Here is a 19,566-nt window from a genome sequence, read left to right as displayed (position 1 = left end):
CTTTAGATTCCTGGGCAATCATATTTTATCTTCATTTGCTCTGTCATTGGCAGAGTAGTAGAGAAAACAGTGTTAAACCTAGTTCATATTGATACTGGCCTCTAAAAGTCCACTCTCCCAAAACTCAAAGGGTTGGGCTTAGAATTTATTGGGAGACAACCAAATGACTTTATTTTTTAAGAATTGTGTATACTTCCAGCTGGACTTTGAAGGTACCAAAAATGAGTAATTTAAGAGATCTATTTGAGGATTATTTCTACAAGCATCCAGTCTTCTGGCTTCTTTTTTGGTGAATGTAGGATTGAGGACCGAGCAGGACCCTGTGGTGCACTCCCGGGTACAAATCCTTTCCGTGTCCCCCGCTTCTTGTTTGTAGGAATCAGGCTTCATTCAGTCTCCTAAAACATTTCCTGAGGTTCCAAAGCACGCCTTCTCCTTGCTTGGCCCTGGAGTAATCCTTTCTCTACTCCAAACTCTGATGCTTTCGTTAGTTTGGTGTCGGGCACATGAACTTGTGTTCAGTAATAGTCTTATTCCATTTTTTAGCCTCAAGTTTGCTCTTACTAAAGTGATGGAAAGGTTTTCCCTTAAGGTTACTTTAAAATAAAATTAAAATAAAAATAGAGTTTTGGATTGTGAGCTCTTAGAGGGCTTTGTTTGTTTAATTTGACTTACACACTAACCAATGCCAAAAAGGGGCCATGCACACTTTCAAAATAAATAGTAGATGATAACTGCAGGAGGGGTTGGCTAAAGGAATTGCTAATACGTGAGTCCTTTATTTCCACTGATTTTCACTATAACGTCACATTTTTTTTTCTCCCCCCAACAACCAATGTCCTTTCTTAGATGAAGTTGAACGTTCATGGATATTCTGATGGTCTGATTCATGTCATATCGGACCTGCTACTGTTTCTGAATCACTTCCAGAATTTTCCAGCAGATTTCTGACTTCAGAATTTTCCTCCCTACGTATCCTTTCAGGCTCTTTAGCTCCTCTCCATTGATCTACATTCACCTCTCCTTCTCATTGCCTTGTAGAAGTTTGTTGCAGTACCAGACTGCGCCAATAGATGCTGCCACTTCGTGATGTTACCAGTTTAAGTTTCTTTTTCAGTGGCTAAGTCCTAAGACTAAGTGCTTGTTGAGTAACAATGCAGAAGGTAATGAGTAGCTGCTCTGATCTCCCATGAGAGTAATTTGCTTTTTAATTGTGGGCTTATGAATTGTTTGAATTTTACTAGGAAGAAAAATAATAAAAATTAAATGAAGTTTAGAAAAATGGTACAGATGAACCAGTTTGCAAGGCAGAAATAGAGACACATGTAGAGAACAAATGTATGGACACCAAGGGGGGAAAGCGGGGATGGGTGGTGGTGGTGGGATGAATTGGGAGATTGGGATTGACATATATACACTAATATGGATACAATAGATAACTGATAAGAACCTGCTGTGTAAAAAAATAAAATAAAATTCAAAAAAGAATTAAATTAATTTTAAGACACTTCAGTTTCAGATACTTCAAGTATATTTTAGGCACGGAAATCAACAGTTGATTAATACCATAATTTTAAATGCCATACCTAAAAGAATTTTGGACTCAACATTTCTCTACAGTAATGGAAATGGAAGGTTGGAAAATTTGTTTTGGAAAGCCCAGGGGACATAAGGAGTGTAATTCTTTAAGCGAGTGTTTCTCAAACTGGTGTGTCAGATAATTTTAGGTGGTACAAGATAATTTTTATTTCTATAATAAAGATTTATTTGCAAGGTCATCTTCTATTTGTGGCAAATTATATTGGTTTTCCATTTATGATGATGATAAAAAGTTTCCTTTATCATATAAAATTATATAATAAAAATAGCTTGTTTAAAGAATAATATTGAGTCAATGATATTAAAGGTGATATGGCAATAATTATAACAGTGGTATTCAGTAGAAATGCTGGAAATAATGCCTTGTCTAAATATGCAATATATTTTTGCCTATACAACCTTAAAATTCTTAAATTTCTTGTGCTCAACTTATTTCAAAGGTGGACTGAATATGTGAGATTTTATATCAGTCCTAGTGGCATCTATGTAATATATGTTTATTTAAGGCTATGTAAATGGATTTGAAAGTAGTAATAAGTTAACTAATGTTGTGATGTGATTCTCTTTTTTTGGGGAGGAGATAACTTCTGTAAACATATTCTTATGTAGATTATAAAAAATTACGTGGGAGAAAAGTAACTTGAAAGCAAGATCAGTATTGCTGAAAATATGATTTTTGAAGGGGGTAAAGAAACATGCAAAAAGACTGTGTGAACAATATGCTGCACTAAAGTATGAATTTTTATTTTATCCAAATTATGCATCTTCTCACTTTTCATTAGAGGTCAAACTAACACATAATGTTTCATACCAAAACGAAATTTAAAAATCTGTAGCATTATGAGGAGAGTATTACATTCAGCATTGTACTTAATTTTTACATGATAATTACTATAGCCTCTGAGCATTCCTAGACAGTGAATGATTGACAAAACACTTAAATTGCATACTTTACCTGTAACATATAAACTGTACTAAAATAATTACTATTTTTCTCACTACTACCACTAATAATAATAGCATGACAGTGGCTAGCAGTTGTTTGAATCTTAGGTCTGCCATTTATTAGCAATTTGCTAAAAATTCTAAGCCCTTAGTTTTCTCACCTGTAAAATGGGGAAAATAAGACCTGCAAAGTTAATTAAATCTGCCCATTGATATTTCCCTCTTAAGTGTATAATAACTGGCATCCTCTTCAGGCCGGAATGTGGCTCTAGATCATGGTCCAAATCCCCTTTGCGCCAAACCCACTGCCAGAACCCTTTGTACCTTGAGCGTCAGAAGAGGAAACATGCCTGGCGGTGCCTAAGCCCTCCCAAATAAATCTGCAGAAAAGAACACCCAGTGAGTGATGAGAACAACAGTGAGCACGTTTATCAGTTTAAATTTACAACCTCACCTTTCCCATTGCCTATTAATAATTGTAGATAATGCCCCACTAATCCAAAACTAAGTTGAAACTATAAGTATTCAATACTTGTTTTTGTGTTTGAACTTCACAGTGTTGGTGTTCCATTGCTTAAGACTAGCAGAGGGTGAAATTTTTTTCTAAATTTTGTACAGAATATAATTCAGTTGTTAATATATTAGAACTAAATTTTCTTTGGGAGTAATTACTACTAGTTAACTTGTAATCTCTCAGGTCACATCTAAGGCAGTATAAGTGGCTGCTTGTTGAATCATAAGCTTTGTGTTTTGAGACCACTGGGTTTATCTTGGGGAACATCCCTTAGGTTTCTTTGGGCCTCAGTTTCCTTATCTCTTGTACGGGATTAAATAACCACCATAGAGTTGTGAAAATTACATGAACTCACATGTACCATAAGTGACCAGTGTAATGACTGACACTCAGTAAATTCTCAATAAATTAAAACACTTATAATCAACGACAATTAAAAAAGATATTCCTAACATTGATAATAGGTTTTGCTAAGAGGTGATTAAATGGATACAAAATGTATGTATTGTTTATTGCCAACTTTGCTCACATCTCTGATTGTGATATCCACGTGTGTGCATGTAGAATATTAGATCCTATGTGGGTGCATACTGCATGCGCAGAAGGCTTACGCATGCAATGTCCCTTCAGCAATGTGCCTGGGGAAGCTCTGACGCTGCCTTGGAAGTCGGTCGTCGCAGCCCGACCTTTAGGCGTCTGGGAGGGATGCCTATACCTACGTCCAGCGCTGGAAGGGGCCCAGGCCCTTCGAGCACAACCTATCCCCAGACTGCTTACTCGTGCCTCGCATACATCTTCACCGAAAAGGGTATTTCCTTCCTTCAGAGAAAGCTCCCAAGTCCAACGTGGGGTGGATTTTACTTTACTTGGTTGCAAGTAGGAGAAGTCCCTCCTCTCTCCTCCCTTGGGGTAAGTGGAAAGGAGTCTCGCAGGGAGCCCGCAGTGGCCGACACCCAGGGATCTGGTAGCGACTGAGTTACAGACAGCTCGGGGGCTGCCGGGCCGAAGCAGGTGGGGACTGAGCCGTTCCCTGGTCCGGGGAGGGGAGTGCGGCCGCGGGTCCCTCCCCTCCGCCGGGAGGTGGCAGCGGCCGGCGCCAGGCCAGTGGGGGCGGGGTGGGGGCGGCGCGGAGGGCGCAGAGATCACCGCGGCGCCACTGGGGACGCCCAGGGCCCCGAGCGGTCCCCACGCGGGACCGCAAACGATGACAACAGGCAATCGCTCCAGGTCGAATAAAAAGGAGTCGCTTCCCCGCGCGCCGCCGCCCCCCGCTGCCTGCCCCGGGGGGGGCCCCGCCCGGCGGCCTCCAGTGGCCGCGGGCGCCGGCGTCCCCCGCCCCCGCCCCGCGCGCAAGTGCGAGGCTGCCCGCGGCGAGACTCACGCTCTGCCGCTCCCGGCTTCCGCGCAAAACTTCGAGCCGGGCCGCGTGAAGTTGTCGCTCCCCTTTCGGAGCGGGAAAGAGCTTGGGAAAGAGCCGGGCAGTGAGGACCGCGGTGGCTGGGCGCGCGCTTTTTTTTTTTTTTTTTCCTCTGTCGTCGATCCGGAGTTTTGGCTCCTCTCCTTTCCTCCTCCCCCTCGTAGCCGGCTTCTCCCCCCGCCCCGTCTCTCCCCCACTGGTGTAAGCTGTTTGTTGGGGGGTGGCCGAAGGGGATGTCCTCTTTTCACCAGAGGCACAGCGTTCAGGGGAAACTTCAACACTGGAAGGCACGAGAATAAGTACCTAAATACGGACGCACGGATCCGCTGCTGGGGGAGACACTTGAATTTGGGATCCCGAGACGGTCCGGGCGGCAGGAGGTGAGTGCCTCTTCTTCCGACGCCCCCTCCCCCCCCACCCCGTTCTGGGGCCCGCGGGCTCCAGGTTTCAGGGATCCCGCAAACTCTCTCCGGAAAGTGCGCTCAGCTCCTCCGGGGGCGTCAAGCGCTGGGGACAGTGGGCGCACTGCGAGGAGGTGTGTGGGGGCCGGGGTCTCTGAGGGCGCTTCGTTGCGGAATGCCCCCTGCCCAAGGGCCCGGGCCGCTCTGAGTGCCGCGATGTGTTCTGCCCTGGAGGACGCCCTGGCGCCCCGAAGGTCCCTGCCGAGCCTTTCTTTCCCCGCGGAGCCCTCGCGGAAGAGGCTGCACCGCTCCATACCTGCACTCCGTCCCCGCCTTGCAGAGGCGCGAGCCCCTGCGTCTCCCCTGCGTCCTTCTTGTGACATTTGTTACTTTGCCTTGACGCCCTAGATAAGTCAGACTCAAGGATGCTGACCCGGGTCCCATGGAGGGCCCCAGGCGCCTGGGGTTTTCACGGTGCTGGGTGCGTGTGTACGTTTAATGCTTTGTGTTCTCATCTCGAGGCACCAACCGGGCTGTTCAGCTGCGGCCGTCCCACTTTAAAAGTTATGTGGCGTGGGCCGAATGTCTCCTGCCTTTTGCCAGGGTCCGTGAAATGAGAGGCGCCTTTTCAGAGGATTCGCGTTCATTGGCCCGGGGCGCGCATGCCGTGGAGGAATGATAACTTCTCCAAACGGAGGGACCTGGCCGGGGCCGTGGGGAGCAGGTTTACTCGTTCCAAAGCCTGCGGTGTCTGGGCGGCTGCGGGACTTGAAACGGCTCGCTGCTTCAGCGTTGTTAAGCGAGATTTGGAAGTAGATCGTGTGTGTGTGCTTGTTTTATTTTGCGCCGCACAGCAGCCAGAACTTTCGTTTAGTAGCACTTTCAAGATGTTTCTTTCTTTTGTAAACAGTGTTCGGAACAGCTTGGAGCCATTAGGGAATTTGCCGACCGAGTGCCGCGCCTGAGCGGTGGCGAAACCGGAGAGCGCAGCTTAATTTTTGTCATCCCTTTCCTAGTTGGGGCGGCACCGTCTCCACTCACCACTACCTCTCTTTCCCCTTCCTTTGAAAGCTAATGGGGTTTGTGTTTGAGGTGAGCGCGTGGGTGGGAGGCTGTCGTTTGGAGTAGGTCTTCTCTCCCCTCGCCGCCGGCGTCTGTGCCCTGTACTGCCCAGCGGGCAGAGAGTCATTCATGAATCCTAATCTGAGGGCAGTGGAGGAAGGTGCAGGTCCCTCAGACCTTTCTGCCAAGGTGCAGAATAGCGACGGGGCGTGTGTTTTGGTTTCAGAGCAGTTCCACGTGGAGCACCTCCGTGTGCGTGTGTGTTGTGTACTTGATCTGTGAGGAGGTAACAGGAGTCTTGTGTTCAAACCCAGTGGGCCGTTGGCCATTAATTTGCTTTCCTGGCTGTCATTACAGACACTTCCAAAATCTGATACCTAAGAGAACCAACAGGTTAGGTTTCACATTAAGAGCTCATACTTAACAGTTTTCTTTCTCCCTTACCGGTTTTGGCTTGGCACCCTGGGCTCAACGTAATTGATGGAGCGAAACATATCTTCTCGAATATGGCATTTTGTTCCTCTTCTCCTCTGCGGCCACTTTTTGCACCCTCGGGCGTGTCAGTTTCAGCGGGCGCTCCTTCTTCTGGACTTAGGTGGGAGTCTTAGGAGCATTTAAGCACCGCAGGCTCCCCTTCTACAGCTCCTGAAGTTTGATTTACACGTAGGTGACTGACAGTCTTGAAAGTTGAGGATGGTTTTTTTTTTTTGTCTGTTGAGTTCTTTTGGGTTTTATTTTAAAAACCTCCTCAGGACAGGGATGTAACCTTTCACGGGTAAAATTAGGTTTTAAGCAGAAACATTGCCCTCCTCCGCCCCAACTTTTTTTCTTTTTAAATATTTCTGGCCAGTTTATAGCTGAAGAAGCAAAAGCTAGGACGGGGGTGGGGCCGGGAGAGAATCCTAAAACAAAATATTTGGTACATAGTAGGGTGTGGTATAACATTATCCCAAGAAATAGATAGTAGTAGTAAGAAGAGGGAAACTATTTTGTGTAGAGCTAGACTGCCAGAATCTGATCTTTATGGCAACAATACCAGATGCAGATACAACTACACTCACTTTTACTGTTATTATAAACCATAAAAATAGTTTGTTCTGCCTCATTAAAAGTTGTAAGCCATTCAGAGTTAAACCATTTTTTTTTTGAAATGGCTGTAGAAGACAGTTAAAACCCTTGACAGTTATAGCTTTGAAAGTAACATAATTAGATTGTCTGAAAACTGTTCCTTTTTTTCTGATTATTAAGGATATATCCTTGCCTTTCATAATAGGTAAAGGTCTAAAATCAATAGGTTTTCAAAAGCCAGTTTTCCTTTGCCAATTATCTGAAAATAGTATACGTCAACCTAAGGCCACCGTAATTAGAGGTTGTTTCACGATTATAACTGAAATTAAAAGATTTACTTGATTATTCTTTTTTAATGAATAAGTAGTTTACTGATATTAGAGACTTAATTTCTTCTTTACAGAATGAAAAGTTTTTTTATATATTTAGAGAATATTTAAGTTTATGTTCAAGTTTAAAAATTTAAAAAAACCCTAAGATTTGTATAAAAAGAAATTTGTATAAAAATAATCATTACTCTTATTAAGAAGTACAGATGCTGCATTCTAGAGGATTTGTAGAAGCAGTTGAAAAAAATTGTCTCTTCATGAAAGTTTCTTTTTTGAGGGTGGATCAGTAGGTTGCCATTTTGCTGTAATTTATTATTTTTCTTTCAAAAACCTCTTTGAATTAAACAGAAAAGAAAAATAAGACCTCCATTTCTGAGAGTTTTCTTTTTATTTATATTATGATTTGGGGTGTAAATAAATTTTACATAGCCACGGGAAATAAGGTGTCCCATTTCATGTTTTCAATCTCTGTTGCAAGCTCTAAATGACTGATGCCATGTCTAAAAATATATTTATGTGGCTTGGTATTTCATTTTAAAAAATTTTATGCACTAAAATTAAATTATCCTGAAGTTTTAGAAAAGTAGAATGATAGAAAAACCATGACTACTGTTATGAAAAGTTAGGATGTTGGAAAGTTCACATTCTAACTCACAAATAATAAAATTATACTTATTTCACCCAGTGGAAACTCGCACTTTTTATACAGAATTCAAGAAGAGGGGAGATAATCCTTTTCAAGACTTAGTGAAATGTTAAGTAATTTAAGAGTGCAAGTATTTATTATATTTTTCATTATCTTTTTTCCCCTCTGTTAGGTAAATGCAGGAACACTGAACATTCAGTAAAAACAGGCCCCCCTTTGCAAGAAGTTTATTCACCATAGTTCTGTATTGCAGCTGCTGGTCATATTTCATGGAGCTGTTAAAGCACTTAAAACCTAAAATTAGGTACTGTCTCGTTGTAAATATTTCAGATCACTCATCTAAGAAACAAACAAAAGAGTGTGTTATCAAAAGTAGATGTTCTGAATCCCCTAACTGAAGAGCTGAACAAAACATCTATGAAACACCTTGTTATTTTTTCAGTGAGAATTAATCATGACAGTTTCTTTTTCAAGTAGATATTATTCTTACATATTCTAAACTCTTATAATGTGTCTCCCTGTAGAGTATCTTAAACTAATTGTATTCAGAAATACCGTTGGAGGATTTTATTACAACAGTTACTGGGTGAATGCAATCCACACCAGGAGGGATAGGATGACTTTCAGTGTACCTGCTCCTCTCATGAATTTTTCCCGGTGAACTAAGAAATGACATGCTCTTTCAGGCACTCGTTCTAGAGATGGGTGAGGTGCAGTGGTGTATTTCATTGCAGTTAGCATGAGACTGCATTTTGCAGTTAGATGAATTTTATCGTGGGAGACACTGAATATTAAGTTGTACATGGAGTGAACTTGGCTTCACTTAGTTTGAACTTGAGTGGAAGAAATAAACAAGAATCACATATTCCGAAGTAGTATAAGCAACTCTGATTGCTTTTAAGAGGTCCGAAGACTTTGTAAACATTACTGTCACCTAATATTGCTTGTGGCTCTGCACATTAGGATATGCCTTGGTGAAGTTTGTGATTCTTACCATGTCCCATCCAGGTTTCTACTAGGAGAGTGGTACTGAAAATAAATACCACTATCCTTACCCCCCTATCTCCTTTTCTTTCTTCCAGAAGAAGCGATGAAACAGATGAATTTAAAAATAGAAACCATTTCGAGTTATCAAAACCACATTTACATGGTGGTTTAAAACAGTTGCAGAGTGTGTACCTCTGAGTCTCACTGTAACCTTTTCTGTCATTGAAAGGTGCTAATTGATCTTAGGGCACTGACATAATAGTATAGTTTGATATTTGAAACCTTTCAGCATTGGTCTGGCCCTTTTCTCACCCTGAGATTTCGGTTCATGGCTGATGAAGAGTAACACCATGTTAAAATGTCAGGAATTCTAATTTTTTTCCCCCATGTAAAACATTTTAATAAAACAGCTGATATTGTTTAAGCTTTTACGTATGTACAGTAAGTAAATTTATTTTAATGTACTTCTGAGAGAGAAGGACCTATATTATCATGTTAAGCTTTTTTAAGTATTTTTTTCCACAGGTAGATTTTTTTTTTTAATTGAAATTCTGAGGCAAAGTCTGATTACTGTGATCACATCTGAATAGGTTCAAAGTGAACTTGCATTAAAGCAATATAGAATAACCATCTTGAAATTTCATATCTAAAGTATATGTTCTTAAGTATATGGAGACCTTAAAGTATATTTTAAAATAAAAATTGTCAGTTCAGTTTTTATACAGTTGTAATCTTTCTGTGTAAGTAATCAGTAATTACATCATCAATCATTATCATCATCCTCACATCACAACTGACATTTACTGAGGATTTATTTACTTTTTGCAAAACAGTTTAAATTATTTATGTGGATTAGCTAATTTTAATCTTCTCAACTGTGCCTTTTTTATTATTCCCATTTTACAGATGAGAATTATGCAGTAGAGTGGAGCCAGGATTTCAGCTCTGCCCCCCCCCGCCCCGAACCCAGATCCCCTGTCCTTAAACGTTGCCCTAGGCAGTTGCTGCCACCTGTCACACATGAGTTCATTTTAGGTGGTACCCAAACATTTTATTTTTATATTATTAGTTATATATTTATTTCTAAGGATATTAGGAAACTATGTAAAATTTCACATTAAACCTATAATTTCCTGGATAATGTTGTTTGAGGCAAAACCAAAAAAGGATTGAAGCAGAAGAAACTTTCAAAGCACCCATTTAAAGAACCATATTATGTAACAGTGAACAAGTGCTTGGCTAAAATAGCCAAAATCATGAAGGCTGATGGCAAGTGACTACATCGGGAGAAACTGGTATTCTAGAATGCTCCCCAAATGTTGAGAGCTTCTGTCCAGATCTTTTTAATATTTGACTTACATGTAGACTCTTCCTTTACTTTTCAAGCCTCATCCTTTAGTTAGATGTTATCCATTTTACAGTTTTTCTCTTGTTGCTTTAAGCCTGAATGCTGGTTATGAATCTCAGATCTACGCGTTTCTGTTGAACCAACGGATGAGGACTGTGTAATGAATTTCTAGAGGCAAGTTTAAATGATAACGGGCTCACTTATATTTCGGAGACACTTTCAATTTACACGGGTATCAGACTTTGCGTTTTTAAGGTTTTTCTCTAGGTGAACATGCTTGTTCTGCTGTTAATAATCTGTTTTATAACTTGAATGTGTTTTCCAATGAAGCAGTGGTTTTCGTTTTGATTTACATGTTCAGCCGCAGAACGCTTTGTTCAAGTGAAAGCTGACACTATGCCCACTAGAGAAATGTCCACTGCCTTGGTGAAGCAGGATGTGGGTGGGCTGTGAATCACTCATCAGCCCTGCCTCTGACCATTGGCCTCCCAACGTCTCTGTAAGGGTCATCCAGGCTGCAAAAAAATGAGTCTTCTGACGGAAGGGGTCAATTCAGAATACCTGCCGCTGTCTGTGAGTGTGTCATCCACTAAAAACCAAAACACAGTGTAACACATCGGCAAAAGTTGTGTCGGTTTACCCTAGTGTAACATGAATATTCTTATCAACTGATCTGCAACTTTCTTTCAGTTTAGTACTGAGAAAATAAAGTACTAATAAAGTACTACTAAAAGTACTTTATTTTCTTTAGTACTAAAGAAAATAAAGAAAAAGTAGTCAAGATGTTTCCCACATAGAATTACAGGTCTGAATGAGGCACATAGAATTTGTTTCTACAAAGGTTTGTTTGACTAGAGCATCTTTTTTTCCTTTAAAGACTTTATGAAGACACATCAGCAGTGGCATAAATTGACTTGACCTTAGATTTTCACATAAATTATTGCTACTGTTTCTGTTATTCTTTCCTCCTTCCTTTTTAAAATGAAAGGGACATTTCTTGTGAAATGCTATAGTTAAATCATAAAAATTTATGTTCATATACCATTAAGTTTAATTCTGCTCACAAAAGCAATAGCATTAAATTTGAAACTCTATCCTTAATCAAGTAGGTCTACCACATACCAGGAGGGCTTATTCTCTTAAGGTCATATACACAATTCACAGGCCTTTGCATATACCCAGTGGAGGGATCTATTCATTACATTTCACCTCTGACTCTGAACTCCCTCATGTTAGAGGATTTGAAAAGACCTGAACGTTCCGACTAAGAGATTGAATATTTCTAACTTAATGTGTCCAGTATGTTGAAAGTGATGATGACTTGCAGAGTCCAGAGGTCTCTGAATTAGCTAATTCTTTTCACTTCAAATTTTATATGTTAATGCAAATATGTATTCACATATGATTTTGACTCAAGTAATTCTAGCCAAATTTAATCACAAAGTGGGAAGTCACGTTCGAATTTTCCTTTTGCAGGTTTTCAGTAATCTCAAATTGTGCTTCTAGTGGGTAACTTTGGAATGCAAACCTCAGTGAGTCGGTCAAGAACATCAGTACTACCGAAATTTTGTACGTGAACTTTAGGTATTAAGATGATGCTACTGTTTTGTTTTTCTTAGTCAACCCAAGAAGACTTCATTTAGGTCTTTTGTCTTCTCAGTTGTTGACTTTAGTTTTTAAAGGCTTCATTCAAGAAAACACTAGCAAAGTTCTGGGCATATGATAAATGCTTATTAAATGCTTTTTACATTGTCTGTGTTGCTGAAGAGATGCCAAAATTATAGTGAGATGAATAGATTTTTTTTTCTACTCTGGATAATTTTGAAGACTTTGGGACTTTTAGTCTATGATTATAATAAGTTCTACTTTTTCCTGGCATATACCATTCATAGGAATGGTTAGCCTGGTAAGTAACTATGGTACCCAAGGTCACAGGTTTAATCCTCAGATTACCACGTTAGCTGTAGGGGGACACTTGTCCTACACATGCTTGGTCATATTGTGTTTGTCGTTAAAAGTATAGTTATGGTATCTTGACTGTCTCTCTTTGGGGACCACTCTGGTCTATGCTGGATCTGTCTCCACGAATCTCCTCTCATCCCGAGGCTGTTCAACCACATCTGTTCACAATTTTTATCAGGTCCCTTCTTGACTTAAAATTCTATAAAAAAATTCCCTGTTGCCTATAGGACAGATTCTAAAATTCTTAGCAGGATCTACAAGGCCCTTGAAGCTGAGAACTTTGCTCAAGTTTCCCTTCTCACCTCTCACGAGCCACTCATAAGAAATCTCTTCTCCATCTGTATGGAAAAGTGCAGCCCTCAAATAACACCCTGGTCATTTCCACTTCATGGCTTTGTGCATGTGGTTCTTTCTATCTGGAAGACATCTTGCCCCTCCCCCTGAAACTTCCTTTTCTGCTGCTTTTGCAAGACTCAGGATGCAAAGTGCTGCCTCCTCTGACCACCGGCAGAGGCTGAGTTGGATGTTTCTTTTCTCTTTGTTCCCAAAGCACCCAGTTTCCACCTTTGGTATAGCAGTTGCCACATTGAAATGTAATAGGTAACATGAGTTTAAATTCTGCACTAGACTGAGAATTTACTGAAGCTATTACCAGTATTTGCTATTCTGTAAATTGCTATTTCCAGTAGGTAGGGGACAGTAAATTCCTTTTGAGTGAGTGAGTGAAGGAAATGGAAATGAAGGCAGTGGTGGTGGCACTGGACACCCTCTGCCATAAGATTGGGAACAGTGGGAATAGCTGTGATCATTACAAGGCAGGATAGCCTTAAGAATGACCTCAGGGATTTTTGGTATTAATCCAGTAGAATTGCATCTCTGAATTCAGGCCCAACTTGTTTGTATGGGTGTAATGATGCAGAGATGTATTTATGACCATTGGGAAGTCAGTGATCTAGTGGATAAGCTGAAGACCCCGAAAATCTTTGGAGAAATGGGTATTTCTTAGCACTTGAAATCTGAGGGACCCACTTCTTTTTATGGCATAGTGATTAAGTACAAAGAATATGGAGCTGGGCTCCTTGAGTTTGAAGCACAGCTCTGACACTAATGATCTGTAATGATGAGCATGTTAATTAAATCGGTTTTGCTTTGGTTTTCTCATGTGTAGTAGAACGTACTTGGAGTTCATATGCAAATTCAACAAGTAAATATATGTAAAGCATTTAGAATAGTGTCTGATATGAGTACTAGCTATTATGAATTTGATTGTGTTCCCTCCATTGGAGTATGCCAACTATTCCAGAGATATTTAGAGCTGAAAGTCCTTTTTGGGGTCATAGACTGGGGATCATACGTTGAGTCCGCAATGGTTCAAGTACAAATTTAATACCCAGGGGTGATCTTGGCAAATCTGAGACTCTATTTGGAGCCATAAGAAAAGACATTAGAAAACTTAGTTTCGCCCATTTACATTGCATGGCATTTCTTTTAACAAATACTTTCACATACAGTTATCTAGATTTTTAAAGGCTTTCATCTGTGTGGTTCCTCAACTACTCTAAGCCACCGTAAGAACATTCTGTAATGGTACTTTTGTTTTATAGCCAATATTTGTTTCCCCAGTTGCTTTTTTCTTCAGCCTGAAGGCACCAATTATAAGAATTTGTATAATTTTCAACTGAGTGAGCTTGATGAGCTCAGTGTAAACTTTTTAAAAGATAACGTTAAAGATTACTATGACTCTTACCTTTGCAGAGACAGCAGGAGGTCATTAGCATCTCCGTTTCTAGACTTGATCATTTGGTCCTTGGATTCAGATGTAATGACTATATGGCAAAGTGGGGCCGAGGGAGAAGGGGAAGTTAAAATATTAATTTTCAAGGTTCTGTTTTTTAACTGCTTACTTTGAATTGCTGCCAGGTGCATCTGTGTAAAAAATATCATGCTGCTACTGATGTTGTGCCTGAATCGCTCAGTTTATTTATTTATAAAACTTATTTGTTTATTTATTTAGTTTTTAACTTTTTATTTTATACTGGAGTATAGCTGATTAACAATGTTGTGATAGTTTCAGGTGCACAGCAGAGTGACTCAGCCATACATATACGTGTATCCATTCTCCCCCCAGACTCCCCTCCCATCCAGGCTGCCACATAACATTCGCTCAGTATATTTAGACCAGTGTTTTTCAAAGACTGATTGTTGACATTTTGAGCTGGATAGTTCCTTGTTGGAGGAGTGTGTGTGGCTGTCCTGTGCATTGTAGGGTGCTGTGGCATCCCTAGTCTCTACCCACTAGATCCCAGTAGCACCCTCCCCTGAGTATTAACAGTGTCTCCGGACATTGCCAGATGTCCTCTGGAAACAAAATTGCCCTCAGTTGAGGGCCCATAGTCAAAGTAGATCTTAAGATCACTTGATAAAATCAAAAGATTCCCAGGCATCTGCATGAGAGGACTGTTCTATTTTCAGTCAAGTGTGGAGAATCTTCATACCTTCTTCCTAAGTTTAAACACAAAATCAAACAACTCTTATTAGTCTGTGTTCATAGATAAACTTTACATAGACTGACTATGGTCAGCATATAGCTTTACACAGATTGACTCTTGTCAGCATATTTTCCTTTTTGGGAAACAGAATATGAGTGGGGGGAGCAGAATACTTAGGAAACTATGTAGGAAGTAGATATTTATTTGAATCACCTATATGTCTATTTTAGAAAAATTACCTTTACTGTTACTTGTTAGCAGATACTTTTGATTCATTTTTGATAATGACAATTACTCATCTTTTTCCATAAATATTCAGCAGTAAGGAACTTTTACTTGTTTTAGTCTGTGGTGTCAGAAAAAGTTAAGTATTATCTATAATCATAACTGCCTACGATGAAAAAACTTTATCAGTTAAATCATTTGTTTGTTTGTAACAAGAAAGTTTCAAAAGAAATAAGTCTTAGCTTTCAGTTTGTACCACAGTTTCAGGATCTTGAGTTTAATAATATTGGTACAGTCTGAAGAAAGTAAAAATGAACATAAAAACTCCTTCGTTGATTTACCAAATCCAGACCTTATGTTCTAATTCTATAGGACATACACATTTTGTCTCTGAATTGATCTGCAGTTGACTGTAAGTAAATGTGATGTAGTCTGAGTACTACATCTGACATTTGCCTAGTTTAGATATATATGAAAGATGCTTCAAAATTTACTAAGCAGAAAAAAATGGGAACATTTAATGTTAAAGTGAGAGGGGTTAACTTTGCTTACATGAGTCTTGGGTTGGATGTGAAAATTATTTTGGAGTATGAAACAATATTATAAATATATGATTAGATATATTTAGACCTAAACAGTAGAGAAATTTTAAATCTCACTAGTAATTGTAAGGGTACTTGAAATTCCACATATATGTATTGTCTAGTGGTTTTACTTTAATTGTATTAGGCAGGTAATCATGTTACGTGGAAGCAGTCAGACAGACCTAGGGATTTCACATCATTTACTAATTGATGCTCAAGAAAGCAGGGCAGAGGTACTTGAAAACAAACTCACTGTCTTTCTTTCTCTATTACCTCTCCTTTGATTTATGCTTTAATTTTTGAAATATATTCTCAAGAAGAAAAAGTGGCTGCAAATATAGCATACTGTATGTGATCAAATGTATCAGTACTTCTGTTTTCTAAGAAGAGAAGGACTCCTCACAGCTACTTGTTAGCAGAGAGATAAAGTGGGTGCTGGGCAACCCAATGACAGATGGGGGCCTTTCCAGGGGAGTTAGGTGGGGGTTACAGGCCAAGGGCTTAAATCATGAATTTTCAGACAGTGAAGGCAGGTTCTGCTCCATGCATTGACAGCAAGTCTGAAGAAGGCGTAGCAAACCTCAAGTCCATCCAGGCACTTTATGCCTGACATTGAACAGGAAGCCTGGTAGCCCTTTAGTCATTAGAGAATAGCCAATAAACCAGAAGTTCTGTTTTTCCAAATGAACACTTCTTGGGTTCATAAATCAGGGAACCCCCCAGAGAATTCAAGTCACATATCTACTTTCTCAGGTTTATTTCTTTGTACCGTGGATATGAATGTAAGACTTACCTATTTTTATGAATGCTCCATGGCATAAAATACAATTAGGCATTTCCTTTTTTCTCCCTGGGATATTCTCACCACCATTGTCCTCCACTGCCCCAACTCCCTTAACCTCCTTGCCTCTTACTTTTTGCTGCCTACCTGGACAAAAAAAAATCTACTCATCTTTCAAGGCTTAGCTCAAATGTCACCTCCTCTGGGAAGCCTTCCCGAGGCTCAGGCAGAATTAATTCTTTTCTCTCTGTAATACCATAGCGCCTTATGTGGGCTGTTGGTATAAGAGCACATTGTGCTGCGGCTAATTTTGTGTGAATCTGTCTTCTAGAGAGATTCTGAACTCACTGAGGGGCGAGACCATATCTTTCCTCCCCTGTTGCCCCAGTGCCTGGGGTAGTGATGGAAATTCACTAGCTACCCTATTCCCTGCACATCTTCAAAGGACATACATCCAGAGCCAGACAACTACAAAGAATGGATCCTGTTTACATTTTGGAAACTGATTTCTTTTTTGCATATGGTCACTGAAGCTAGTTTATTGGTTCTATTGTATTCTAAATTATTTAAAGCTTCATTTGTACCAAAGTATTACTGATATTCTAGCAGAAGAAAAGATAAGGCCAGCATGAACTGGTATTTTGAATAAACTGAAATTAAAAGGGCAGATTCTAGTGGAGACTTATGGTTTTCCTACTTCCAGTCTTCTCTAGAAACAAACTTCAGCCTCTTTGGTTGATTTCTGTGGAGATCCATTTCATGTTATTTTGAAGAATTTTCAACCCTCAGAATTATGGATTTCATCTGAAAGGAAGTATGTTCTGTATTTGTTTATGTCAGTGTTTCAAAATATGGGGACCAAAATTCCTAGAGGTATCCGTTAGAAGTATATGTGGTCATTTGGTGAGAGAAATTTGGTTGTTTTTTTCAGGCATAATTTAGGAAGAAAAATTTCTGTTTAGTTTCTAGTGGTTTGTTTTCAGGCATTTTTCCACAAAAAGATGAGCAAGACTCTTCAAACCCACCAACTTGCTATTTAGGGGGAGAAAAAAGCCTTCTGTGTCCAAAAATAACATTAAATTAAAATGATTGTTTCCAATAGTTTCAAAAATTGTGGTTTTATTTCCTCGTGTATGAGTCATTTCTGAATGCAGTATGTGATTGTACTAAATCGTGATGAAGCCTATTTGCTCTGTGTTTTCGTAGGTCACGTTATTTATCAGAGAATCAGATCAGGAGAGGAAGTTAGCCTAACTCTCCATTTTGCGGATGAATACTGGATTAGAGACGTTAAGTGATTTAGTCAAAAGGAAGCTAAAAGGAGAACCTTGTGCTGTAAGACACCCTAGTGCTGCCACCTCTACAACTTGCTGCCTTTATTTTTCTTTGTTTGAATTCCACAAGGAGTTGCAAATACTGGAATCAGACTGCCTTTGTATGTATCCTTCCGGGCTGCCACTCATCAGCAGTGTAACCTTGGAGAAGTTATTTACTGACCTGCGTTAGCCATAGTTGCAGCATGTGTCAACAGGGAATAATAATAGTACTTGCCTCGTGGAATTGTTGTAAGGAATAATTGAGTTTATACCAGAAAGACACTGAAAATGCTCAATGTTTACGTATATTGAATTGATTTCTTTGAATAAATTGTTGAGCATATTTAATATTCAAAAAAGGGCTCTTCAAAAAAAATGCTGAAGCAAGATGTTTTTAATCAATCTTTTTTTTAAACAAAGTCATCTATATCTTGTGTAACATATTGAAACAGATATTATAGGAGGTGCCTTTGAGGGGCTTGACTAGAAGAGGTAAGGAGAGAGGCTTCTGGAATGCTGATATAGCCCTTTATCTTGATCTGATTGATGGTGAGATGGGGGTGTAGATGTAATAAAAATTTATCGGCTGTCAACTTTTGATTTGCATATTTTACTGTGTGTATGTTATACTTGCCTAAAAAATTTAAAATACAGATATAGTTATATAAAAGATGAGCAAAAAGGATTTACTGTATGGCACAGGGAACTATATTCAATATCTTATAATAGACTATAGTGGGAAAGCATCTGAAAAATGCTATATATATATATATATATATATATATATATATATATATATCTCCAAATCACTTTGCTGTGTACCCGAAACTAATACAATATTGTAAATCAGCTATACTTCAATAAAATTTTAAAAAATGACAGATATATTTAAAATAAGTTGATATCCCTCACTTCATCCATCCCTTCCACATCCCACAAATCAGGGCAAATTGTTGTACTTCAGCGTGCTTCCTTTCAGACATTTTTTCCTATACATGCGTAAATGTAAGAATTTTCTGGGGGTGTAATTTATTTTTATTTTACATTTTAGGCCAAAATGGATCATCAGTTGTCTTAAAGCTTGCTTTTGATTGGCTGTATTTTGGGTATTTTTTCATATCATTACATATAGTTTGGGGTACTTCTGTTTAATGTATGAATACGTTTTATACTTTAACTGTTCCCTTCCTGGTATATATTTAGGTTGCTTGCGGGTGTTTACTATTACAAAGACTGCTGCAATCATGATTTTTATGTATCTTTTTATATATCTGACCCAAATTCCTGTCGGTAAAACTCTAGATGTAGGAATAATAGACGGAAGAGTGTGTGCAGCTTGCATAAATGGTGCTAAAATACTTTTCAAAAAGGTTGTAACACCTTGTGTCCCTGTGATGATGCTTGCATTTTTATCATAAAAGCCAAGGGCAAAATTTTATGCTAAGTTGACACTGTAATTATTTGTGCTCTGGTTGATAATGAGACTCACACACTAATTGGAAGAGTTCACTGATAAGAGCAAATAATTCTGTTAACCACATATATAACAAATCTATGTTATATGTAGTTAATGTCTCATTTAAGAATGGTTACTACTCCGTTACATGAATGATTATTATATATATTCATAGTTCTTAAACCACTTGGTAGGAAGAAAAAAACTCAGTGTATATAATATTCATGACATGTTTTTACTTAGCACCATAAAATATTTATAAGAATTGTTAAGAGAAACACTGATATTGTTGAGAATTTGTGAGAAATTGTATGTTATCATTCTGTTAAGAGCCAACTATGTGCCAGGTACAGTTCTAAGCACCTTACATATATTACTATAGCTTTTAAACATGTAGATGAAAGGCATAGACATTGTATTACTATAAATGAGATCAC

This window comes from Leucopleurus acutus (genome assembly GCF_964270905.1).
Source record: "Leucopleurus acutus genome assembly, chromosome: 15".
Lineage (NCBI taxonomy): Eukaryota > Metazoa > Chordata > Mammalia > Artiodactyla > Delphinidae > Leucopleurus > Leucopleurus acutus.
This window is presented reverse-complemented; position numbering follows the sequence as displayed.